Source organism: Budorcas taxicolor, chromosome 21, assembly GCF_023091745.1.
Source record: "Budorcas taxicolor isolate Tak-1 chromosome 21, Takin1.1, whole genome shotgun sequence".
In the NCBI taxonomy this organism is placed as follows: domain Eukaryota; kingdom Metazoa; phylum Chordata; class Mammalia; order Artiodactyla; family Bovidae; genus Budorcas; species Budorcas taxicolor.
In genome coordinates, this window is record NC_068930.1 from 61517282 (window position 1) to 61543086 (window position 25805).

Genomic DNA, 25805 nt, shown 5'->3' on the forward strand with positions numbered 1-25805 from the left:
CCGATGACCTGGCTGACCCCTCGAGTGGCCTCAGCGGAGGCCAGGGAAGGCCACCAGCCCCACCCCTGCCCTCCGTCCCACTCCCCCAGTGGGGCTCCCTCCAGGATTCCAGGCTGTTTGTTTCAAAGTCATTAGGGAGGAGATCGTGATGACAGCTCTAGGGAGGCTCGGTGCTAAAAACATATGTCCATTTGTTTCTTTTTATTTTCCAGCCACACAGTGAGAGGCAATTCCACACATGACAGTGGAAAACACAGACTTCTGGAACCTGCCAAGGATTTCACAGGGAGAAAGCAGAGCCAGAACTGAAGCTGGGCCGGCCACCCAGCCCCCAGCCCGAGGCCTGTGCCCGCACTGTGCCCCAGAGCCACGACCGCCTGGGTGCCTTGCCCTCTGGCAGCTGGCCACGTCTGGCCCTTTAGAGGCACCAGCAGTAGATGGGAGAGAGGATGGGACAGGAGTCTGGGTGCTTGTCCCCACCATCCTCACGGCCCCAACATCTCCGTTGAGCAAGGCTGCCCCTCTCCCAAGACCACCACTGTCTCTAGGCTCTTCCCTCCCCTCATCCCCTTGGGCCTGGGGTGGTGACACCCCACCACTTTGGGGGCACCTCACCACCTCCTGCCAGCTCCTTTGACCCCTCCCATGCCATGTCATGCTCCTGATTTAAACTCTTTTTCCATTAAATCTTCAGAATGCACCAGGCCTTTCCTGCTGATAGCCTTAACTCCTCTTTTTTATTGTCTGCCAGGAAAGATGTTAAGGGATTTTCCCTATTTAAAAAAAAAAAAACATTTCATGGACTTCACAAAAGGAAAATACTGAAGAACACTGATCCCTCGATGTTCTAGCCTGTGTACAAAACAGAATAGCAAAAATCAGACCAGCTGAGCAGCTGCCCAAGACTCCTAGAAGGGGAAGGGATGCGGTACTTGTCCTCACAGGAGGGCCAGGAACTAGACGTGACAGCTACACCTTCACAGACCAGGACCCCAAGAGCCGAGGAGAAAAAATGGCTCGGTAAGGCCTCATGGTTGGGAAATGATCCACTGGGACCTGGACAAAAAGCAACACAGATGAGCTTAGCTTGCAGCCAAGCTGCCCATGTCCTGGGGCCTGTGCCAAAGCCTAGCAGCATCCCAGGGCCTCAGTTTCCCCTTCTATAAAAACAGGAAATGCAAAGGATCTTTCCGGTTCTCTCCATACATTCATTATTAATTTCCATCCAATGCCACTTCCCAAGAAGACAAAAGAAAAAGACAAAACACAGGATTGGAAGGAAGGCAGAGCAGCCAGTGGCAAGTAGGAACACGGGCAAGGAACAGCTCATTCTCAGAAGTGCCCATCTGCCCTGTAACCAGCGGCTCCACTGTGACAGGCACCAAAGCAAGAGGCCAACATTTTCAGACCGAGACGGCTACGGGCGGAAGAGCCTGGGTCACGTGGCAGGCTGGGCAGGGCGCCCCAGGCCTCAGAAACCCCATCCCAGAGAGAATGTTTCCTGTGCAGCAAGAAGGGACAGAAGCCAGCCCCTGAAGGACTCTGGGGTCCGCGTGCCTCTGGGGAAGGAGGTGGGCAGGAGAGGCCCCGGGCTCGTGCTCGCCCTGCATCACCCAAGGTCTGTAGACCTGACAACTGTGGGCTGTTTGCAAAACAAGCTCCCTGCGCTCCCGGCCACTCTGCTGAAGGTAAACAGTTGAGTTTTGGAAGCTGGCCACTGTCCTTTGTGTATTTTCCAAGCGTTTTTGTGCCAGTGAAACCCTTTCACGAGAGCCGCGGCTCTGGACACACATCAGGCCTGGCCAGTCCCCGCTCCCCATCCTCACTGGGGCCTGAGCAGAGCTGTCCGTGGCTCCAAAAGGCCCTCCTGTACCAGCCTTCCTCAGGACCAGAGGAGCCGCGGAAGCCCTGAGGGGGTCTACCCCAAGGAGCCAGCGGTCCCTCCCCACTGGCTGGGAAAGGGGAGAAGATCTTCCAGGGCTGCACCCTCAGATCCCAGGGGAGCCAAAACTGCTGTTGGTCAGCAGGCCCCGGGCACACGTGGGAGAGAATCTAGGACCCTGCAGAGGAGGGGACCCTCAGAGCGGGCTGGGGGTGCCACAAAGGAGGGGACCCCTCACAGAGGGAGGGGGTCCCAGAAGAGGGGCCCTTGGGTGGGGGGGTGGGTGCTGCAGAGAATGGGATCCTGAGACCAGCGGGGTCGGGGGGTGGGGGGAGGCACCTCAGAAGCTTCCTTTCCCAGATGGGGCGGGACTGGGGGCCAGGGCGGAAGTGAACTCACTTCAAGTGTGTCTTTCGGTTTTTCTGACCACAGTCTGCTCACAGAAAAGGAAACTCTCCCAGGGGACCTGTCCTCCTCCTCAGAGAGGGTCCGACTGGGCCCCCTCAGCCAGTCACAGGGTGTCCGGATGAAGGGCCCCCCTGCGGTGGCTGCAGGAGCCACGTTTCCAAGTCACGCCGCCCTGAGTGCTCGGGATTCGGAGAAAACAAGGGCCCACTGTTTCCTCGGTGATGAAGGCAATAAGGCAGACGAGGGTGGAGGGAGGTCCAGGAGGAGATGCGACAGAGGCCCGCAGACCCCAGAGGCCCACAGCCACCTCCGACCTTGGGAACAAGCAACCCCGTCGTGATCCAAGGGGAGCTGGGCGTTTGCCTCCCGCCCACCAGCTGGCTAAGGAGGACAGGACGCGACAGTGGGCACCTGGAGGCCCCTCCTGGCTCAGCTGCCTTGTGCCTCGGTTTCCCCTTTCATAAAATGAGGATGTCAGGACTACGCCTTCCAGGATTGTTCTGTGAGTTAGAACATTCCGTTTATAGATGTGGCACCTAAGCCCTCTAGACAACTTCCCGCTTCAGCTTGATCCCTCACTAACTTGACAAGTATCTTCCGGGCCCCTCCTGTGCACCAGGCACACACGCCCCCTGCCCTCTCATCGCAGGGCCTCAGGGGGACTGTTCACCGTGGACACAGTCCCAGCTGCCCCAGACCTGCACGGGTCCGTGCTCCCCTGCCACAGTGAGTCCTCTGCCTGGAGTGCCCACCCACACAGCCTGTAGCCTCTTGTCCACACATGAGCTCTTACTAGTCTCCCAAGTCCCAGGATAGAAGTTTGATCCTTTTCCAGACTTCTGAACTCCTCTTGTCCCAAACAGGAAGCATCAGTGGCTGCTTCATCTCACTGGTGCCCCTGAAATGCTATGCACATCCCTCCAAGATAGCACCGTAACTTCCAGGCATGAAGTCGTTTCTTTAACCTTCTGTCTCTTCCACAAGATCCTGAGATTCCCCAACGACCAGGGCTGCAGCCTGGCCTCCCCAGGACCTGGAACCAGGCCCCAGGCAAGAACTAGGCTGTTGCTGTCGTTCAGTCACTAAAGTTACGTCCAAGTCTTTGAGACGGCATGGACTGTAGCCTGCCAGGCTCCTCTGTCCATGGGATTTCCCAGGCAAGAATAATGGAGTGGGTTGCCATTTCCTCCTCCAGAGGACCTTCCTGACCCAGGGATTGAACCCGGGTCTCCTGTGCTGGCAGGTGGATTCTTTACCAGTGTGCCACCGAGGAAGCCTAAGAGCTCAGCAGATGTCTGCTAAGCGCACTGGCAACTTCGAAGAACAGAGTGAGCAACGCAGACCCAGAAGGGACCTGCCACGGAGCAGGGTGACTCTTTCCTGCAAAGGGGGTTGAAATGGCCTCCCGGAGGAGGAGGTGTCCAGACCAAGCCACAGAAGGGAGAGGGAAGAATGGGACCTCCAGAGATGGGCAGGGGAAGGAAGGTTTAATCCAAGGGGAGGGGCAGCTGCAAAGATGTAGGATGCGCCATCTGCATTAAACCCTCTCCTTTATCTATCAGTTCCAAATGCCTCAGGTGCCCTAAGCTACCGCCTCTGCAGAAAGAGCTTCTCCCACAGCACTGACCGCTGACTAGCCCCTTGCAGGGGGTGGCCCATCACCGCCTCCCCTTCTCATGCTTCATCTGTGGGCTGGAAGCGGAGGAGCCTGTAGAAGATTCCAATGCCTAGGGGACCGGGATTCGGCTGTGGTATAAACAATGAGCAAATCTTGAGTGCATTAAGCCACTAAGAGTTTGGGGTTGTCTGTGAGCCTACGCGAAGGCAGTCCCCACAGGAGAGATCATGGATGGGGGGAGGGCGGGGGTGGGGGGATGCCAAGATGAGATGAGAGGCAGAGGGTTCCAGCTTTCTGGGGGGTTCTCTGGGCTATACTTCCAGCTATCCCTTTGCTTCCAAACTCCCACACGTGCTTCCCTGAAGTGATCAACAACCAGCTAGATGTGAAAGAAGCATGTGCATTGGGAAGGCTGGGGACTCAGAAAAACTGGCTCCCATCCCCCACCCCACGTTGGGGGCCACTCATCCTCTCTGGCTGCAATACGCAAGGTATGCTAGCAGAGACCTGGGCTGCTGAGAAAAACCTACGCTTTTCTGAACAGCCAGACAGGCTGCAATGGCCCTCTCTACTGCAAAGGCTGCAAGTGAAGCCAGTGAGGACATCAGGCAGGTGTGGTTACTATTCCACAACCATGCTCGGTGGCCGGGTCCTCTAGGAGTGGCTGTGAAGCTGTGAGGCCTGGCATGTTATTTAGCCTCTGTGTCTCTCTCACCGGTCCCCACCTCAGGCTGCTGTGAGAATTGAGTTAATGTGTATAATTAGTCAGGACAGAGCCTGACACAGAGCGGGGGGTGCTGGAGCCGTGCACTCATGCCAGACCATGGCTGCTAGCCTGAAAATGCAGGGTCCGAAGTAGGGTGACCACACGGGCTTGTCCTCAAATGGGATCTTCCTGGGTGACGGAGATGTCTTTTATTTGAACGAGACAATGCTTGGTGAGCTGGATTGGGGTGGGTCACCAGCAAGATCAAGGCATGATTAGAAGCTTGGAACTTGCAGCCCCACTCCCTATCCTTGAGTGGGGAGGGTGCTGGAAAATGAGTTAGTGACAGATCATGCCTTTGTGATGAAGCCTTCATAGGAAATCCCATGAGGACAGGTTCAGGGAGCGTCCTGGCTGGTGAGCACGAGGAGGAGCTGGGAGAGTGGGTCGCCCAGAGGGTGCAGAAGCCCTTCCCCACATCTCTTGCCCGATACACCTGTTCTACCTGGATGTTTAACTGTACCCTTTCCCATAGTCCTTTATAATAAGCTGGTAAATACTAAGTAAACTGTTTTCCCAAGTTCCAGAAGCCAATGCATCAAATTAATCAAACTAGAGGAGGGGATTGTGGGAACCTGTGATTTACTGCTGATGGCTCATGTGCACGGATATGAATCTAAACTTGCAACTGGCATCTGATGGGGCAGGGATGGGGAGTCCTTAACCTGTAGAGCTGATGTTCATCTCCAGGTGGTCAAGTGTCAGAACTGTGTTAAACTGTAGGACTCCCAGCCTGGTGTTGCGGGTTTATGTGGTATGGGAAAAGCCCCCAGCCAACTGCCATCAGACATGGCGAGTGTGCAGAAGTGTGAGAGTAAAGGTGAATCCCAGGAGGTGTGTTTTTCCTACAACTGTGCACTCAAAAAGCTCAGCTATTGTTTCTCTATTCTTACTCTTTACATTATTACTGCCCAGTGAAATCTCCCCTGAGTTCTGTTAACAAGGCGCTTGCTCCCCTGGTGGCTCAACTGGTAAAAACTCTGCCTGCAATGTGGAAGACCTGGGTTCGATCCCTGGGTCGAGAAGATCTCCTGGAGGAGGGCATGGCAACCCACTCCAGTATTCTTGCCTGGAGAATCCCATGGACAGAGGAGCCTGGCAGGCTGCAGTCCGTGGGGTCGCAGAGAGTCAGACACGACGGAAGCAACTTAGCATGCAGCACACAGGCACTGTTAACCAGACACACCAGAATCTGCATTTCGCAGAGCTAGGTCACTTGTCCTGGCTCCTATTAGGCCTCTCAGCACATCTGCTGCCACATTAAAATGGACCATCCCTGTTAATGACAGTAAGTAACACAGAGTTCTGACTTTGGTTCACGTACCAGCTAACAAGCAGTGACCACAGCAGGTGCACATGAGGACACCAGGTCACAAGACAGGTTAAGTAGCCTGTCCAGGGTCATCCCGTCACAGCTGCATGGGAACCTGCACTCTCTCCTGCCAAAGTCAACTGCCCGCTAAGCCAAAGGGTGTCCCGGGCACCTGGGGCTTTCCTTCTGTTCCTTTTCTCCCTCAGTTCACACCATGTCGATGGCATGTTTTCAGCTGGAAGTCACTAGATGAAAAGTTTTTCGTCTCAACTAAGGTCCTGACTCAATGGCCCCAATGAAAAGCAAGTGGGCAGAAAATCCAATTTATTCTCTGGACTCTCCAAGGTCTGAAGATGGAACAGAACTGCCATCTCCAACACTGAAAGGCCCCAGCAGGCAGGAGCAGCGCTCTCCTGAAAGTCAAGTCTGAGCTGGTGCCTTGGGGACAGGCTGCAAAAAGGCGCCTGGCCTTGGAGGATGCTGCCCCGGTCTTGCACTTCTTGGTGGGACTGGATCCAAAACTCGACGGGCAAGCAGTCCTTCCCTGGCAAGAGTGACTCTCCCTCCCGAAGGAGTGCCAAGTGGCCCTCAGAGGGGTCAGGAGCTAAACATCACATGGGGCTGATCCCCAAAAACCGCAGGCTGGGCCAAGCACGGTACGGGTCGCCCCCGCGGCCTCTGCCCCAGAACTCCCTGACCCAATGCCCCCAATTCTCAGTAGTTGGTTTCCAATAATGAACATAATAAACCATCATCTGGTTAAGGCAGAGCGTGGATAACCTTTCTCCCCCAGAAGATGAGGGGTGCACTCGAGTCAACAGCCCGAAGATGAAAGTCCCTTGTGTGCAGCTCCAAAGTTCTGGGAATTTGCAAGTCAACTTTGGTTCAGAGAGCCAAAAAAGTCACTGCCTCCAGGACTTGACGAGGGTATTAGTACAGCCTTGGCACCATGCCAGGCCCACCAGTGGCCCTCGGGCAGTCATGGTCCCAAAGAGCAGTGTCAGCCCTCCCTTCCTAGAGTCTTCTCCGCTCTCGGAGCCTACAGACCCCCATCGGTCTCAGGTCTGGCTGGACCCTCTTCCTCTGACACCAAAAGGTAACTGCCCTTCAGGCTCAGGTTGCTCTTTCCTGGGTCCCAGGCAGGACGCTTACCCACCTGGTTAGTTGCAGAAAGAGAGTTCTCGGCCAGTGCACCCTCACTGAGGTCGGGAACTGCGTTCTGTTCCAGAGCCCAGCTAGCCTGTGCAGAAATTCTTCCCGGAGGCTAAAGAGTCAGACCATCCACCCGTCCACCTACCCACCCATTCACACGAGGCTTTTTGAGCACTTACACATCCACCCCTCCAAGTCAATGTCATCCCCAATCTGCAGGGAGAAAATGGAGACAGTGGGGGGCAAGGTGAGCTGCCCAAGGGCACCGCCAGTGGGGGGCAGGCCCAAGGGATTTCTGACCCCAAACTTATGTGCTCCTTTCCCCACAGCCACCACCTTCGTTCTGTTTTTAGCATCTGTCCCCCATGGCAGGGGCTGGGACCCCCAAGGGCCCCAAGTGTATTATGCCTACATTGGATTCAGGGAGGCAGTGTTCCACATGGCCCACTGTAAGCCCCGATCAAAGTCCCCGCTGAAAAGTCCCAAGTGGCCTCAGGAACACGCTGCACACACCCTGCCAGGGAGGGTGAAAAAGTCAAGGGTGCCTTGGGGCCACAGAGCCGACAAGATCACAAGCCCAGGGGACAAGCAGGGTGATGCAGTTCATAGTGCTAGAACATGCACCCTCCAGAGGGGAGGCCCAGCCTCTTTCTCAGCCAGGCTAGCAGGGGGGTCTCGAGAGGCCAGTCTCCACCCACAACACAAGAGCGCAGAGGAGGAACCGCCCCTCAGCCACCCGCAATGGTTTCCCAGGCTTGAGTCCTGCACGCCCCTCCCCCACCAGCAGCCCGTGAGCATCCAGAGGGCCCCTGCCTCAGGGTGTCTGTCTACAGCCAAGGAGAATATAGTATTGGAGTCATCAGACATGTGCCTGCTAGGACCCTTCAGTCGTGTCCAACTCTTTGTAACCCCCTGGACTCTAGCCCACCAGGCTCCTCTGTCCATGGGATTCTCCAGGCAAGAATACTGGAGTGGGTAGCCATGCCCTTCTCCCGGGGATCTTCCCAAGGATCGAAGCTGTGTCTCTTGTGTCTCCTGTACTGGCAGGTGGGTTAACGCTAGCACCACGGGGAAGCTAGTCACCAGACACTGACCGTCAACAATCCAAGAGGTAAATGAGGAAAAGAGGCACAGAGACAACAGTCCCCCCACAGAGGCTCCCGTTTACTTCCCTTGACCTTCCCAAAGCTAAAGCCTGGGCTGAGACGAAGCGAGCCACTCCACCTGAACTTCCAGCCAGCTGAATTCGAATGCCACCACCCCTCTTCCAGACCCTTCCCCACCCACCCTATACACACGTTGGCTCTCAGCTTCCTCCCTGCACTTCCTACTGAGAATTTTAGATCAAGCGTGAACTGACCTGGACCCCAGCTTCCCTTCTAGATGGTAAACTTGAAGTCGATACCCAAAGCGTGGCCAGTGAGGTGAAGGAGGTGTGAGAGCACGGCACCCCACAGGCCACAAGGGTGAGCGTCTGCAGGGAGCAGGACAGGACTGCAGGAAGTGCAAAAGCAAATGGGCTGAAGTGTGTCTCATCTGACAAACCCTCAACACATCTAGAAGGTGTTAACACCAATCTGTTCTTCTGCTCTTTTAAGATTTAAATAGAAGAGAAACCACCACTGCTTCACGAACCCAACACAAAAGACTGTTCTTTATTCTGGGCTTGTTTTCTCGATATCTCAGCATGCGGGGGTGGGGAGTGGGGATGACGAGAGTACCTGCTTTGTAGGCTGTTTTCAGTCACTCACTCCACTCCTCCTCTCACCCACCCACCCCTGCATCCAGCCGGGCACTCATCCACTCACTCAGCAGTTCCTGTGAGTGGATGCTCTGTGCCTGGCCTTGCTCAAGCGCTGAAGAGACAACAGTGGACAAGATGGCCAAGGTCCCTGTCTCAAGACCTCATATTCTCATGGGGGAAGACAGACAATAAACAAATAAAGCATCGCAACATGAATAAAATCAGTGTAGAGAGCATGATGCGGAGGCGGGGGGCACTCAGCAGAGAAAGCCCATTATGAGTTGAATTTTGTCCCCCCAAATAGGTTACAGGGCTCCCCTTGTGGCTCAGCTGGTAAAGAATCTGCCTGCAATGCAGGAGACCTGGGTTCAGTCCCTGGGTTTGGAAGATCCCCTGGAGAAGGGAAAGGCTTCCCACTCCAGTATTCTGACCTGGAGAATTTCATGGACTGTATAGTCCAGGGGGTCGCAAAGATCGGACATGACTGAGCGACTTTCACTTTCACAAATAGGTCACATGGAAGTCCTAACCCTCAGTACCGTAGAATGTGACCTTATTTGGGGATGGGGTCATTGCAGATGTAATTCGTTAAGTGGACATCATACAGGAGTAAGGTGGGCCCCTAACCCCACATGACTGGCATCATTTTAAAAAGGAGAAATCTGGGTGCTGACACACGAGGGAGATTGTCACATGAAGATAAAGGCGGAGATCAGGGTGCTGCGCCTACCAGCTTAGGACGCTGAAGATCACCAGCCACACGGAAGCGAGGAGAGGGGCCTGGGGCAGACCCTTGCTCACAGTGTCGGAAGGAACCAACCCCGCTGACACTCTGGTCTCGACTTCCAGCCTCCAGAGCTGGGCGACAATACGTTTATCATATAAGCCGCACAGTCCTGAATTCATTTCGGCAGCCAAGGGAACTCATGAGAGGCCTGAGGATGCACCATCTGAGCTGGGACCCGATCAAGGAGAAGGAACGGGGAAAGCCAGGTGGGGCCCCCAGCACAGGCTGCGTTCAGCGGGTCCCGGGGAAGGGTGACAAGGACGTGGGGCAGGTTGTGCAGAGCCTCCAAGGGCGGGAAGGAATTGGGAAGATGTCCCCTGGGGGAGGGGAAGCCCCTGGAGGGTGCTGGGCAGGGAGTCAGGTCTCAGATCTCTCTGAAGATACCACTCTGGACGTTAACACGTATGAGGCGTCAGTGCCCCGCCTCATACGTGTTGTAAGCACTTAATATGCCCAGTTGTCATTTCTGTGGCCTCACCGAATAGCTGGCTTAAGAAAGAACTTCCAAAACCAGGATGCTCTGAAGAGGGCAGCTCAGGAGCCTGGCGCTGACTGGCCAGGTGACACAGGCCATCACTCTCCTTGTGTGTAACCTAGGGGCCCTGTCTTTATTTTTTTAAGGTTTTTTTTTTTTTTTTAACTTTTTACTTTGTATTGAGGTATGGCCCAAAGCCTGAAAAGATTATTTTTCAAGCCCTGAAGCAGTTCCCTTTCTACAGTCATTTATTTCCAGCCCAGAGAGCATTCCTATTCCTTGAGGCAGTTTCTAAACTAGTATTTGATATAATGTTAATGAAGGAGTTTTTAAAAAAAATTAAACACATCCCATTTAAAAGAAAAGTTCAGTATTCCAAATTGCTTGAAAAGGAGCTGGGTTGTGTCAAGTCAAACTGGAGTCTTTGGTGCAGGGCTCAGGTATTTTTAAATGCTTATGTGGTGACTTCCCTGCTAGTCTGGTGGCTAAGACACTGCGCTCCCAAGGCAGGAGCCCAGGGTTCGATCCCTGATCAGGGAACTAGACCCCACATGTGGCAACGAAGACCAGGCGCAACTACATACATACATACATGTATACATAAAACACTCATGTGCTCTGGCGAGGGACAAAGGGAGATGCTGCCGCTGGAACCCTTCCTGAACTGGCTTGGAGAGCTCTGAGAATAACGGCAGGTCACAGAAATGTAGAAACTTGATCAAACCACCACGGGACATCCTAACCAACACGTCCACCCAGCCCCTCTGTGCAATGGAACAAAGTCCCCAAGGGCCACGCGTGCGGGGCAGCTTGATGCACCTGTGATGAGCAGTGTCCCGAGGGGCACGTGGTGACCTTGATGGGGAGACTGCAATGCAGTTACTCCATGGCTCTGAGCACTGTTTTTAAGCTTCGGTCAACGAGTGACAGCGGTGGGTGACAGGGCGGTTCACGCAGCCTGCGAAGCCAGCCCTCCTGTGCAGGGGAGGGTCTGGACCCAGGCCTTCCACAAAGGGCCTGGTGGTTCCATCTCACTGTGGTACCAGCCACTCAGAGGCGCTCGGGAGGCCTTGACACAGAGACACCCAGGGACTCAGAGCGAAAGCGGGGAGACGGGAACACCCGCCAGCATGGAAAGGTGCTGCTCTCTGAGGTGGGGTGGAGGAATGAAATCCCCAGTGGGTTTTTCCCCCGGGGTTTACAGATTAAATCAGCAAATGCAAACGTACTATCACAACTTCTGCTCAGAGGTTGATGACTAAGTGGACTCCAGGATTCCTGCGGTTCTAGATGCGAGGGGGGAACCCGAGGGTCCCCCACACGAAACTTGGGGGTGTAGCAACCAGGTTCAGGAAGGTCCCAGAGGAGGTGACATCGAGCTCAGACTGTGTTAGCACAGCTGCACCTCAGGGGAACTGGAAGGAACAGCCTCGTATCTACTCACGGGGTTGCCAAACCTAAAGCACAGTTCCTTTTTCTCATCTTAGCAGGAGCCTTTATAAATCTTCCACAGAGAAGCCTGGGCTTCCCAGGTGTCACAGAGGTAAAGAACCCACCTGCCAACGCAGGAGACACGGGTTTGATCCCTAAGTTGGGAAGATCCCCTGGAGGAGGAAGTGGTAACCCACTCTTCTTCCACTATTCTTCCCTGGGAAACCCATGGAGAGAGGAGTCTGGCAGGCTACAGTCCACGGGGTCACAAAGAGTCTGATATGAATGAGCATGCACACAAGCACACAGGGGCCACTGTGCCCATCAAACATCCTCCAGCATCTCCTCTGGGCCTGGTCCCTTCTGGGTCCTGGCACAAGGTCCAAAGCTGAGAGCAGAGAGAAAATGGACCAGGAATTAGGACCCAGTGACCACAGGGGTAGACAGCGCAGGAGTGCAGGGCTGTGCAAGGGATCAGATCAGGAGAGGTGGGGGTGGGGAGGTGTAACCCGAAAGAGAGTGAGCTTTGTCAGGGCAGAGGCCACATCAGAAGCCATCCTGAGCAGGGGACACTGGGCCAGTGTGTGTGAGGGGCCAAGGTCAGACAGCCTGGGGACAGAGGAGAAGCTGGAAAGAGGTCACACAGATCCCCAGGGGCCTCAGGAGCCAGTTGTTCAGTTGCTAAGTCATATCTGACTCGGCGACCCCATGGACTGCAGCACACCAGGCTTCCCTGTCCTTCACTATCTCCCAGAGTTTGCTCAAACTCATGTCCATTGAGTCAGTGATGTCATCCAAACATCTCATCCTCTGTCATCCCCTTCTCCTCCTGCCTTCAATCTTTCCCAATATCAGGGTCTTTTCCAATGAGTCGGCTTTTCTCATCAGGTGGCCAAAGTACTGAAGCTTCAGCTTTAGCATCAGCCCTTCCAATGAGCAGTCAGGGCTGATTTTCTTTAGGATTGACTGGTTTGATCTCCTTGCAGTTCAAAGGACTCACGAGCCAAGGAGGGTTTTTAATGTGAAGGAGAGAGAGAGTGTGTGTGTGTGTAGAACAGGGTAAGACCAGGGGTGTGTGTGTGTGTGTGTGTGTGTGTGTGTGTGTGTGTGTGTGTGTGTGTGTGTGTGTGTGTCACAGGAGGGCTCCTGGGCAGCATGGGGGTAAAGACAATGGTGTGGAACGAGGACCGTGATGGAGCAGGGAGGGAGGAAGCAGGACTATGCCATGACCTAGTGGCCAGGGATTGAGGATGGGGTGGGAATGTGCACAAAGGACAGATCCCGGCAAGCAAGGGGGTAGGGGGTGCCGGCCCCAGACTTTCTCCAAAGCCAGAAGTGGGGAGAAAAGAGTGGGCTCTGACGTCAGGGTCTCAGCCCCCCAAACAAGGTTGTGAGTCCCCCAAAATTATCTAATATTCTTCCCATGGATCCCCCCAAGCCTCTGATCCAACACCTGGTCACAGTGCCTTCCCTCAGCATCCTGCCCCAGAGGCTGGCTGATGCAGGAGGGAGATCCAGTGGTTCCTATGGCAACCACCCCTCCCTCACTGCAGGAGGGGGAAGACTCTGGAATACCCACAGGCGAAGCAGCGGGATGTCCTAGAAGGCAAGGAGACTCCTGAGTTCCTCGATCCTGACCCAGAAAACTCCTTCCATGGGGAGCCGACAAGCGTCCTCAGAAGGTGACTCTGGTCCGTCTGCCTGGCTGTGACCCCGCTCATTTATTTGTGTGCATTTCCAGAACCTTCCACCAGGAATGGACTCTGGAAAGGTGGGCTCTGCCACAGCGCTGACTGTCCTGGGTGGGGAGGATCTGTCTACTCCGCTTCCCCCTCAGAAAGCGGGTGTGTCCCGGTCACCTGAGTGAGGTGGGGGGACTTGGCAAATGTCCGTGCTGCTTGAATGGATGCACGCTGACCCGCTCAGCAAGGTCAAGTCAGAAAGTGAGGCGACAGCCGTTAGGAGTGGGCTTACCCAGGATAGAGGACAAGTCACACCTGCAGCAGAGGTGGCTGAACAGCTCCGACACAGGCAAGGTGGGCCCTCACCGCGGGGCCCTCACCCTTCTGCCTGGACATCCCCGCCCTCCTGCAAAGCCCTCACCCCTCAGGCCTGGCAGCTCCTCTGCTGGCCTTTCCCTCCCCACCCCAGCCCAGGCAGTGCTGAGGGGCTGGTTCTCTGAGGGCCCGCGGCCTACAGGGCAGTCTGGGGAGAGCACACGCCCGTCTCCCCTGGGCCTTAGGTCTCCCAGGACAATGCCCTGCTCGCCTCTGAGCATCACCCCGTCTCATCCGCTCACTGATTCCTGGGACCTGCTCAGGCCACTTCACCATCATTCAATCAACACACAGGAACCGGGCACTTGGCGTGTGTGCCTTGGAGCCCACGCCAGGGCAGCGGGGAGGGCGCTCGGGGGCAGACGTGGTCGCCAGGGGGCCGTGAGGAGGACGAGAACAGCAGCTCTTCCAGACTGACCAAGAGTGTGGCAGGGACGCCAAGGAAGATGCAGTCATTCAAGGGGGCACTCAGGAAGTCCACTCAGAGGAGGTGGCTGGTGAGCTGAGCCGTGAAGGCAGACCTGGGGGTGTACACCTGCACACGTGTACCAAGGAGTCCCAAACCAGCAGCTCAGAGCACAGGGCTACGGAAAGCCTGCATCTTGAGTCCAGGAGGAATGGGAGGTCAGCAGCTGGCTGAGGCGGTGCTGCCTTGGACACAGGGTTTGCAGAGCAGGGCCGTCAGAAAAGGGGATGAAGCAGAAACCGGCACACCTGACCTTGCCACCAGAAGTGGGAAGCAGTAGTCTAGTAGGCACCACCGAGGCCACCCAGGACAGCGATAATCGCTGGTTGAGTGGTAACTGGCGCCCCCAGCACCCCACCACACTCGTCTCGCCCTCCTTGGTACTAGAAGACAGCAGAGCCAGACTTCACCCAGGTCAATCTGGGACCTGAACGCCAGGATCCAGAGCGTGGCCCAGCCAGGGGTCCCTACGAGTCTGGGGCCCATGGCGTTGAACCGTGGGCCTGGGTGTCCCAGACAAAATCTGGGGGGAACAGGCCTTTGGTGCCAGGTGTCTGTCCCTTCCCAGCCTTGACCTGAGCATCTGATGACCAGTTCATGGTTCTCTGGGTCCCTAGAAGCCTCCTAAGAGAGAATGGAGATGGGTGGCAGGGGGTGTTCACCGAGGCCACCCCTTCCCCAAGCCTCAATCACGAAATCAGTGAGATCTGCCCCCTCCCCAAAGAGCTCACCATCAGCAACCTGGCGGGCCGCAGGGAGCCGACGGGTCACAAGACAGACACTGTCTCCATCCCGCTGGGAGCCCCACCCCAGGACGCAGGTGGGGTGCAGAGGACTGCTGGGTCAAAGGGCGCGTGGTCAAGGCCACAGTGAGAAAACCTGCAAAGGGCTCACTGAGGTTTAAAATAAACTCAAAGGCACAGAGAGAACAGAAATGGAGCTCAGGTTCTTCTTTAAGCAGCTGATTACATGCTCTTCTGACATTGCCAACAATTAATAAACACGATTTCCTTGGAGACGATGCTCGGCGGGGTGGGGGCGGGGTGGGGGGGGCATCCCAAGGCCCATCTGACCCTCCAAACTTGTTCTGTTCACCACTGGCCCCCTCCTCCCCCACAGGTTGCTGAGCCCCCACCACCTGGAGAGGGAGCGGTGTGACCCCTCAGGTTCAGCCCCAACTGTGTGGTGGAGGACTCCCTGTCCAGCTCTGTACTACCCCCTCCCTCACCAACACCCCCATGTTCAGACCCAACGCCTGAGAACACTGACCCTATTCTCTCTGGTCCGGGATCACGACCAAAAACATGAGCTGCCTTCTCTCCCACTCATCTCAGCACCAAGGGGCAGGGGGAGGACAGCTCTCAGAACAGGGACATGCTAAGAAAAATCTCCCCGGAGTAGAGCCAGGGGAGCTGGGAGAGATGGGCAGCTACTGGAGCAAGGCGACCACAAAGGGAAAACAAGGCTGTACCTGCCAGGGGTGAGGCCCAGACCACAGTGGGGATGGCTGGGGAGTGGGAAAACCCTTGGGCTAGTGATGACTCGACGCTCTCCCCACCCTCCTCCACCCAACCACGCTCCTTTTCTCGGGCAGTGACCCCACTTGTCAGGGCTGTTCTTGGACAAGGCTGGCCCTGAGGTCTGGTCCTGGCTCCCGGGTAGCTCCCTACTCTGGGACAGAGTCCCGCTGAGTCAGTCCCAATCCCTGGGGGCCGTAAAGCCTTCCCCAACCTCAGCACACCTCCATGCCAAGCCCCTGGTCCCAAGACAATGGCACCTCTGTGTCCCCTGCACAGTCAGCGGGGCAAGAATGACAGGGAAACAAATGCAGAGCTCTTCTTTACCCCAGAGGTCAGACCCCCGCTGCCTGCGTGGGCGGGGAGGGGGCGCCTGCCTTTATTTCAAACACGGCTGGGGGTCAAACTCATACTGACTCTTAAAAATTCAAAATTTAGTAAGGATTCTTTAAGATATTTCAAGAAATATAAAGGCTGGGTCTCAATGTTGGAACGAAATGGCAGCTGCAGGTGAAAGCCCACCTCAGGCTTCTGTCTAGCCCCAGAATGGGGGGAGAGAGAGAGAGAGAGAGAGAGAGAGACAGACACACACACACACACACACACACACACACACACACACGACCCTGAACTTTGCAGCCACCTGTGGGCTCGGTCCCTTCATGCAAGGGAGCCAGGTCTGGGACTCAAGAACAGCAACTACAGGTGCCGAGGCCACACACACACACAATACACGGACATCTTTCAGAAGGGTGTGGTCTGAAAGTTCAAGACAGTAATGCCACTTGGCACCCCATGAAGCTCAAATGGGATGCGGAGCCTCTGCCTGCCAAAAGCTCAGATTCTAGAGTGTTCCACCATGAAGACAGAAAAAAAGCAGACAGGCTAGAAAGTTACCAGGTGTGGCTGTAAAGTAACGCAACTTCCTGATCAAATTAATATCTGCTCGTTGTAAGAGATGTTTAAGTTCCAAGTTACTTATTCACATCAGAAAATTTGTCCTTGATTTCAGAGGTAACTGATTCTATTTTGGTATACATCCCTCCAATTCTTAGATCTATTTTCCCAAAACTGGGATCATACTACATAAGCAGGTTCGGATCCTACTTTTTAATAAAGCATGCTGTAATGAACGCTTTCCGATGGCATTACCTGTTCTTCTAAGTCACTGTCATTTAAAGACCAATAAAAGCATCATTTACTTCACCAACTCCCTATCACTGAACATCTGGTTGTTTCTAATTGTACAATAATGATCCCTGGATCGGGAAGATTCCCTGGAGAAGGAAACAGCCACCCACTCCATGGAAAATTCCATGAACAGAGGAGCCCGGCAGTCTACAGTCCATAGGGTAGCAAAGAGTCAGACAGAACTTAGTGATTAAACAACAACACAACAACAAACATAAGAAAAAGGATTAAACGGCATCCCATATACTCTCTTTCTAAAAGGAAAAGAGGGGTGGAATAGATGGTTAAACCTGCAAAACCACTTTTTGGAAGACAAAGGGAAGACAAAGCTCCAAGCAACTACCTAAGAAATGGAATTAGTGGAAAGCCTCATTTCTTGGTCCTGCCAGAAAATAAGAAGTTTGGCAACTATGATGCCTGGTACCTGTGACCTATTTCTTGCTCAACTCTTCTCTGAACTGAGCCCCAGAAGATGTTCCCCAAGCTCTATAGTAAGTTCCCTGGGCTACCACTGATCTGTGTCCAACCCCATCAGCGGGCTACGGCATCTTCTCGCGTGCAGCTCCTGCGGGGGTGGGGCGGGGGGCACTACTGAACAAAAGGTCGGCAGTGCCCAGGCTGGTGTGTGGCCTCAATATCACTGGACGGGCTGCCCCACTGCCATCCACAAAGCTGGGGGTAAAAGGAAAGGGGGCATTTTCACTTCTCTTCCAGGACCTCCTCCTCTGCCCTCAGCAACTTCTCTGGAGGGGGCCCTGCTCTGCAGACCCACCACCTCTCCACCCAGCTCCCCAGACCCCGAGCTGAACACTCTCTGGATGGGGTGAGAGCAGATACTGGTGTCCCCTGCTCCAACCATGCTGGGAAGCACCTCCCCTCCAAGGCAGGCTGCCCAAGAAATGCCCAGCGCATTTCCCATAGGTCCAGGAAATGATTTGAACTTTGGGGGTTAAACTGACTTAATTTTATTTATCTTAACATTCATTTATTTGACTGCACCTTGTATGGATGTGAGAGTTGGACTATAAAGAAAGCTGAGCACCCAAGAATTGACGCTTTTGAACTGTGGTGTTGGAGAAGGAGATCTCCAGTCCATCCTAAATGATGGAGATCCAACCAGTCCATCCTAAAGGAAATCAGTCCTGAATATTCATTGGAAGGACTGATGCTGAAGCTGAAACTCCAATACTTTGGCCACCGGGTGCAAAGAACTACCTCCTTGGAAAATGCCCTGGTGCTGGGAAAGATTGAAGGCAGGACAACAGAGGATGAGATGGTTGGATGGCATCATCGACTCAATGGACATGAGTTTGAATAAACTCCGGGAGTTGGTGATGGACAGGGAGGCCTGGTGTGCTCTAGTCCATGGGGTCGCAAAGAATTGGACATACTCAGCGACTGAACTGACAGCCTGAGGTCTTAGCTACAGCATGTGGAATCTTAGTTGCGGCATGTGGGATCTAGTTTCCTGACCAGGGATTGAACCTAGGTCCCCTGCGTTGGAAGCACAGTCTCAGCCACTGGACCACCAGGTAAGTCCCCAGCCCAGGTGGACTTCGGAAGGAAGGAGGGTCAGCGGGAAAGCACAACACAAGTCAGGGTAGAGGTCACAAAAGCCCATGTGCTCCCTGGGGTCACTGTAGGAAACACTGAACACATGCATGGCTCAACCCACTGACCATTCTTCCTTTTGGGGCTGCTACCACCAGGCAATTGCCCACAGCCCTGTCAAGCAGGGGAAAAGCCATCCTGGGTCCTAGCCAGCAGCCCCACCCATCCAGTCCTACCCACTTGGAAGAGCAAAGTACAAGACACACCAGCGGGGAACATGCACCCCAGGCTGGGAGAGGCCACTTCTTATCTGTACCCTGATTAAAACCAGACTGGATGTCCAAGATCTTTAAGCCCTAAGGCCAGGGGTGCTATAATCAGGTGCCTCTTCCTGGAGCGTATCAAGACTCAGGGGGCCACGTGCAAACCACAATCTCTTCTTGACCTGGCGGGGCAGGCCTGGCACCGGCCTAGGATCCTGCAGGGAGTGGCCCAGGGCATCCCCTGCACAGCCCCCTACCCCCGAGAGCCCACGTACACCTGCCTACAGCCCTGTGGTCTCAACTCTGCCCCTGAGACAGTCGGTGACTAAGAGCCCGGCGCGCAGACACCATCCCCACCCAGAGTGCTGAGCCCATGGAGAACCTTCTCCCCTCCCCCAGGGCCCTCTGCTTCCATCATTCTGGAATCCGTCTTGTGGATGATCAGCCTGCTGCCTCTCCCCTCTTTGGCCCCATCGCCCAAGAAAGTCAGAGCCAGAGGCCACAGGGCAGTTTCCGTGGAGACAGGCCTGGGGCCAAATGGAGGAGCACAGACGAAATGCCCCACAGAGGACACGTAAACAGCCAACCAGGTGGCCACGTGGGGCAACAGGGAGCGGTGGGGTCTGTTGGGCAAGTGGTTTAGATCCTGGCAACAAATTCTAAGAGAAGAACGCAAAAATTCCTGTGTGGGCAAAGTGTATTGCTTGCAGGCCAAGTTCACCAGCCCACCCCACTCTGTAGAGACGCGGAGGCAGAGAGGCCACAGAGAGGACAAAGGCCCGGCAGTTAATTACTCCCGATGACACTGAGCCTGAAGCCTGGGCCAGGGCTAATTAACCACCTTCCCCCTTCCACCTGCCGAGCTGCAGCATAAAGCCGGCAGCAGGTGGAAACTCCGGGGTGTGGGTGATCCACGGGGCCTCCAGGTAAAGGACTGAAAGCTGCCACCCAGGGCCTGGGGTTCAACACATGTGACATCGAATCGATGCCGCCCATCCCCCCACTCCATGGTGGGTGTGTCGCAGATTCTGGAAGAAGAAAAGCAGGGGTTGGGGGAGGCAGCACTGTGGAGTGAGAAGAGGGGTGTGGTCTCACACCATTTGGAAGGACTGCCTCAGGCACACAGGCTGGTTGAGAAGGAAGCGGGGGCGGGGGGGTGGGGGGGGGCAGGTTGGGCTTCCCTGGTGGCTCAGTGGCTAAGAATCCACCTTGCAATGCTGGGGACACAGGTTTAATCCCTGGTTCGGGACGATCCCACGAGCCATGGGACACTAAGCCCATGCGCCACAATTATGGAGTCTGCGCTCTAAAGTCTGCACGCTGCAACCACTGATACCTGGGCACCCTAGAGCCCGTGCTCGGCAACGAGACGCCCGCACACGGCAACCAGAGAGGAGCCCCCGACTGCCACAACTCGAGAAACCCTGCACAGCAGCAAAGACCCAGCATGGCCAAGAATTAAATAAGTATTTTTTAAAAAAAGAGGAAGAAAGAAGATTCACACTGTGCCAGCTGGGTCCAGCCCTGAGGACCATGGCCAGGGCAGGCTCTAGAGCTCTGGGGCTGGAACTGGTCCAGCTATGGAGGCCAGCAGGTGGGGGAAGGCACAGTTAAGGCTCCCATCCCTGCAAGTTGTCCTATAAAGAACCCTGAGTTCACAGCTCTGGCCACCTGGCCTTTCAGCCCCAGATGACAGTGCAGCTGAAGTCCCAGGTCTGATGACGATGATTCACCAGGCACTGGGTCCTCGCCTCGGCACGCAAGGCGTTTCAAGATCAGATCAAATCTCTAAGCCTCGCCTTTCAGAAGTAGGAGAGGCCTGGCACATCTCTGGGCAAACCCTCAGGCTCCTCTGTCCTTGCAGCCAGCATCCACCTCCCACAGCTCCTTACGGGCCTGGGCCAGCCAAGAAACAGGGTATGTGTGTTGGGGGTGGGGGGGCGGGGGCAGATTTCAGTGCAGCCTCTGAATTCAACTCCTCTAATGACCCCAAAGAGCACTGCTAGAGACCTCAAGGCTTGAAGAAGCTGTGCTGCCTGCTGGCCAAGGCTCTTCAACCAGTCACCATGAGGTGGGGAAAGGTCAGAGGAAGGGAGACAGGGCCTCTTCTCGAAACATATGACAGCACTTAAGGGCTAATTAGGGACCCTGGTTACAGGCGAATCCGGGAACTGATTAACAAGAGCCCGTAATTAAAATTAAATTATATTTTCACTACAGTTCATTAAACTCTCTAATTCAGACTGTTTACTGTTGTGGAACTAAACTCTGAGTCCAGTCTCTAGGCTGGGGGTAACCCGGTCCACCTTGGGCCTGAACTGCCAGGGTCCCCTCGCCCATTCAAAAACCTTCCACAGCTCCCTAGGGTCCCTAAACAAAGAGCCACACTGCCTTCAGCTTCCTGTCCACACTTCCCCCTCACTGCCTCCCACAGCAGCTCCCGACTCTGGCTGGATGGGACCCCCTCCTGGTCCTTGAACCCAGCCCCAAGTCCCAGCCTGCACACACAGCCTCTCTGACCCTCACTCCCCACCAGGCTCTTTTCTGCCTGTGTGTGGTCTGAACACAACTCACGGTCCTAACTCTCAGGTCGTCTTGATCTCATCTCCCAGGCTGACCATAAGCTCAACCTAACGCCTCTCTGTGAGCTCTGCTCAGGGTCCCAGTCACGCACAGGCTTGCTCACAGGAAGTCGCTCACAGGAAAGCCACAATCTTCGAGCAAAACCACGGCTCATTCCTTTCCTATTTGGTAGAGGAGGAATCATGCTAACCCAGGGCCCCAGGGCGGGGGCACCAGGACCCGCGCTGGGTCCTCCTGGCTAACATTTCCTCCCCCACGTGTCCTCCACTGGGTGCCCTCGATAAAAGGAAACCATGAACCATGTCCCTGTCATAAAAGAGATAAGCCCAGCGTACAGGAAGTGGTGAAACGGCTGGACGCGATTTAGTGCCCAGAGGCTCCTGGGTGCTCTGCAGCTCTGGGACCTTTGGGGAAGGGCCAGGTTGGGAGGGACAAGCCTGACAGGCTGGGGGGGAGCGGGGGAAAGAGCACAAAACAAAGGAGCTCTAAGTGAGTGGTCACCTGGAAAGCAAGGGGCAGAGTCAGAGGTTCGGTACTTTTCCATTTCTCTGTGGGCGGAACATCCCAACCACCTTCTGCCCCATGACTTGGCCTCTCAAGGGAGCTGACAAACCCTCAAGCAAACGACAGCAGCAAACGGATGGTTCATTGCCATCAAAGTCCGACTGCTGGCAGGTCCCCACGTCAGTAACTCCTGTCAGGGAAAAAGCTCAAAGCGTGGACAGGCAAGCAGTGTAGAGCACCCAGTGTCCAGCCACCCGATGCCGTGAGATGTCCACTGTGAGCCTCAGTCCAGGGTGAACGGTGAGTAGAGAGATCACTGTGGCCTCTGCACGGCACCTCTGCCTCCTCTCTCCAACCTCCCCACAACTGAACTAACCACCCCCTCCCTGAGGCCAGAAAACGGAAGGGCAGAGACAGGTACTGAAATGGGCAAGAAAATACCCAGGAAAAAGTCTGGGTCCTCAGAAGAGGCAGGCGGCTGGTGAGCCACCCTCCACGTAGTCCCAGGAGAACCTCTCTCTCCCACTTTGACGCCACCTAATTCCGGCGGATTGACCCCAACTCACTGTCAGGATGGGCGCGGGACTCAGGCCTGGCCAATTTACAGCATCACTTCATCCAGACGCAAGTGTCTGATTCAAGAACATGTGTGACAGGTTGAACTGTGCCCCCTAAAAAAACAGGCTGAGTCCTAATCCCCATATTGTGAATGCGGCCTCATTTGTTACAGGGTCTTTACAGACATCATCAGGTTGAGATGAGGTCATTAGGGTGGGCCCCAATCCGACATGACGGCATTCTTCTACGAGGAGGAAATATGCCGTATGAAGGCGCAGGCCCACGGGGGCAGGAAGGGCACATGGAGATGGAGGGAGAGATTGGAGGGATCCTGCCATCAGCCAGGGATCTCCTAGGGCCACTACAAGAGGCAAGGAGGGGCCAGAGGGATGGCCCTGCCGACAGTTGGGATTCCCAACTCCTTGTCTCCAGAACTGAGAATACATTTCTGTTTTAATCTGTTATGGTAGCCCCAGGTAAGGAACATAATAGGTACGTAACTCAACTCCAACTAATCAGAACCAGCAAACAGCAGCCAGGCCTGGGAGCTTCGCCAGAACTCAGGGCAAAAGGAAAGTCATACTTGCTTCCTATGAGGTTGTTGAGCTTATGGGATGGAGTTGCTGGCAATCTTTTTCACACGTCTTGGCAAAGCCTGCCTTGAAAGAACCTACACAAAGAGCCTGAAAAGTGAAGAAACGCTTCTGATGACGTAAATTTGAGTCCTTGATGGCCTAACCCCCCTCACACCTGGATCTTTTGAGACATCCAATGCTAATAAACTCTGGGTTGGTCAAAAAGTTTGTTCAGGTTTTTTTGTAAGACGTAAAGAGAAAACTCAAATTTTTTGGCCAACCCAATATTCATTCACATTTTCTTAAGTCTCTTTTCAAGTAGAAAATCTGTTGCTTAACAACCTAAAGAGCCTTTAAGTTTTATCATACACAGAGGACACTTTGTTTTTTTTTTTAACATGTGTCCAAATGTACACAAGTCCCAACAGTCAACCCCCAAGGCATCCAAATTTTCAACACTAACAGCACTGGTATCCTTCTCCTTGGCACATTTCAACAATGGCCATTCCTTATCCCAAAGGTGCACTTGATCTTAGGTAACAAAATACAGTTCAGCCAAGTTCAGAATAAACAGTGAAGGTACGTTTGATTTTAAGAAATGTTGACTAAAATGGCCTGAATCCTAAAGATAGAAAATTTAGAGGAAGGTGGGTCTCTAGAGGGTTTCAACAGTTTGATGTCAGCAAGAACCCAAGCTCCTTTCAGGTTTTTATTCCGCCATGCTTCTTATGACATACATATCTGTCCTCATGCCTTTTACCTCATGGTCACAAAATTGCTGCCACAGCTCTAGGTATCCTGTTCCCAGAGAAAATCTGGGAGGCAGGAGAAGGGAAACAAAGGTCAAGTAGCTGCCATTTTGTAAGACAGAAAATACTTCCCCCCTTACATCTTACTGGTCAAAACTGCAAGACGTGGGTGCCTCTAGCTGCAAGAGAAGCTTGGGATGCAAGTCTTGGGCAAAGGGAACTATGTTGTCATGACAGACCTAGGTTAATCATCAACACCACCTGCGTGGAAGCCAGAGTGAAGATGTGCCAAGAAGGCAACTTGCCAGATGCTAAAGAAAAATGGAGTCCACAGGCCCCTCACAAGTCCTAAGAAACCACTTCTGTGGCTTCTAAGTGACCTTAGGGTAAAAATCAGCAAATAGAATCATTCATCAAGCCTCTCCCCATGCCCACACATGCCATTCTTCACTAAGTACTAAGATGAGTCCCCTTGAGGACCTCAGGGGTATGGTGGTGGCGGGGCGGGGGGTGGTGTTGGTCAACCTTAGACGGCTAAAGGTCCAGAGAGAGACCAGGGATTCTGGGCCAGGCCAGCAGCCATCCCCAGAAGTAAATGGTCTCCTAGTGTTGGGGGGGAGTGGTGCACAGAAGTCACACCTGACTTGCATCTGAAGGATGTAAACAGGTGTGCCGAGGTAGGCCACAACAGGTGTGTGCAGGCACAGAGATGGGGCTGTTAAGGGTTTGCTGCGTGTGACTTGGGGAGTGGCAGAGGCAACACTGGGAAGAGCGTGATAAGCGGTTCTTGAGGGCTAGACTTTCACCCGAAGACGAGGAGACCAGGGGTGTGACACAGGCAGGGCTTGATGAGTGATGACTCCACAGGTAAGGGCTTGGCCAAGTGGCATGGACGCCCGTCAGAGGGGCGGCGGTGCTGGCTGAGGGGCGACAGGGGACCCACGAGTGAAGGATGGAGGTGGGGATGGGTGAGAAAACACGCAAAGGGAGAAATCAACAGGGCCTAAAACTGCCAAGCTGTAGGACATGGAGGGACAGAGGGACCTGGGCTGGCTGCCTGGGTGGGCGACGGGAGGCAGCGCCTCCGTGACAATCCAAGCAAACAGGAGAGGAAGCAAGTTTGGAAGGGACGGTGGGGAGTCGAGATACAACAAATGTGCCTCCAAACAGAGATACTCCCCAGGCATTCTAGGCCTGCTCGGGGTGGGGGCAGACAAGTGCACCCCCACTCAGCTTCCCCCGGGTGCAAAGGAGCATGTGAGGACCAGCCTTCCTGGGGCAAAGCAGAAGCCAGGGAGACAGCCGAACTGGAGGAGAGCCTCTCACTGCCTTAAATAGAAGCAAACTGCTCTGGCTGATCTGCAAGTTTATGCAAGTTTATACGAGGAGGGCTGGGCTGCACTGGGGGCCCCCACAAAGCACATTTTAAAGAAAGCCCAGTGGTTATGCTAGGTTTCCCATCTTTGCTGCCAGCGTGTAAAATCAAAACTGAACTGGCGTTTGTAAACTCCTTGTCTTCCAAAAGCCTCGGGCACACAGGGTATGGCCCCCTCTATCTGGGCCATGTCTGTGCAGTGGGGTGGCACGTCCTTCCATGGCAGCTTGCCCTGTAATCCACCAGGTCCCTGTCCTGCACACGGAGCCCTGCGCTCATGAGCACCACTCATTCCAGACAGTTCTCCAAGATTCCCAAGTGGCCCCTGCAGCCAGGTCCACCACAGGAGAACCAAAGGCTGACACCAGGAGTCGGGGTCTCCGGGGGGCATCTCCTGCAGCTGGTCTCTGAAAGCTTTCACTCCATTCATAGTGCGAGGTCCTACTTGGCTCCCGTGCCCCTCCTCGTATGGATAACACTTCCACCTTTTATTCCCTCTCCCATTCAGAAAGATGGCAAATCAAAGTCCTGGAGAGGTTTGGCAAGTGTAATTTTTGGAAGATGGGGTTAGGTGGGGATAGACTCCACAGCAGACCCTGCTGCAGAGCCACCATGACCAGCAGCGTCCAGTAGGTGGTGTCACCATGGTCTTGGATGAAGTTAAGTGATGGTGACCTGTCAGCAGACACAAGACCTGCGAAAGTACCTGCACAGAAGATTAAAACGCTCGGCTCTTGGACAATGGTGCCGAGAGGTGCTGAAAGAGATTCAGGGTCTCCCAAAGCCAGGTTCTGTCTTCCCACTGAAAGGAAGCTCCCCGAGGACTGTCAACTACATCCCA

General features: G+C 54.5%; 1 protein-coding gene across 1 annotated transcript in view; it reads right to left on the minus strand.

Moving 5' to 3' along the window:
• ITPK1 (inositol-tetrakisphosphate 1-kinase) overlaps positions 1–25805 on the minus strand; it is a 153028-nt gene that overhangs the window by 65099 nt on the left and 62124 nt on the right. The window lies entirely within an intron of this gene.